We start from the raw sequence: 1,315 nt of genomic DNA on the forward strand, positions 1-1,315 counted from the left end.
TTTGGGTGGCCTTGGGACAAATTTCAGAGGGCAAAAGTTGTCAGATATTTTTATGTTGCTCCTACCTCTTTGGTGAAATATATTCCCTCTTCTGAAAGTGTGCTGATGGAAGTTAGCATAACTGAACTCAGATTATAAATGAGATTGGTTAGGCCGTGAACACTATCAGAGACCCTATTCAGTGATATATTCTACCACTCAGGGCTAAATGTACACTTGTGCAAGTACTACGGGTTTGCAAGAAAAAGCAGTATGATATAGTGATTCAAGAACAGGATTTGGAATTAGACGTGAGCTCAAACCCATGTTGCATATACCTAGCCAAATACCCTTGGACAAGTTACTTAACTTCCTTGGTCATTTAGTTAGTCATTGATGAAATGGAAAGAAAATAACATTTATCTCATAGGATTGTTGTAAGATTTAATGAGCTATAAAAACATTCAGGACATCTGAAGCATTCAATAAATGATAACAAGTACTATTAGTTAAACTATTTTCTGTAAGGAAGGAAAAAAATGAGTGGTGGGCAATGAGAAAGCATTTAGTAAAAATATTTAGAATAGTGTTTAGCAAAGAATATACCTTAAAAATGAGGAAGCTGATGTAGGATTTCTTAATATTTTTTTTTCCCGAGTGTAGTCAGAGACCCTTTTTAACAATCTTAAATAGCTATGAATCACTTCACCAGGTTAAAAAAAAAGTGTAACGTATATCCACACTTTAAAATTCTAATAAAATTATAACAATGACCCTCTGTATTTTATTTTTTTAAATGAAGTATTTGGATACCCAAGTTTAATATCCCTGATCTAAATAAAGGTATAAAATACAGGTTGGAGCAAATGGGAACTATACTGGTAGATTATTTTTTCCCTTGGTTTTAAATGAGTGAGTCTATTATTCATTTTAAAAACTCTTGTTAAGTGAGGCAAGCACAGTCATAAGTGTAAATTAATAAACTCTTTTGGTAGAAGAAAAAGGAAACAATGACAACTATTTCATCTTTCCTCTTCAAAGTTGTAGTGGTTTAGCCTCTGCCCTTTTTGAACATGTTATAGATGCTATCCCCTTTTGGCCTTTCCTTTTGATTGGAGATAATGGAACTGTTCCCCACCTTATGTCCTCATTTTCCATTCCTCAACCTGTCTGGATTTTTGCCTCCAAAGGTTAACATTGCTATGAAGTAATGTAACTCATCATTACTGTGTAGACAGATTTATTCAGAGTTCTCTCTGCACAGATGCAGGGTGAATCCAACTTCCAGGATTGCCCAGTGGGGTTGGACATTATGTACAGTATCTGAGCCCAAAAG

The sequence above is a fragment of the Hipposideros armiger genome, unplaced genomic scaffold, assembly GCF_001890085.2.
Source record: "Hipposideros armiger isolate ML-2016 unplaced genomic scaffold, ASM189008v1 scaffold_557, whole genome shotgun sequence".
Classification (NCBI taxonomy): Eukaryota; Metazoa; Chordata; class Mammalia; order Chiroptera; family Hipposideridae; genus Hipposideros; species Hipposideros armiger.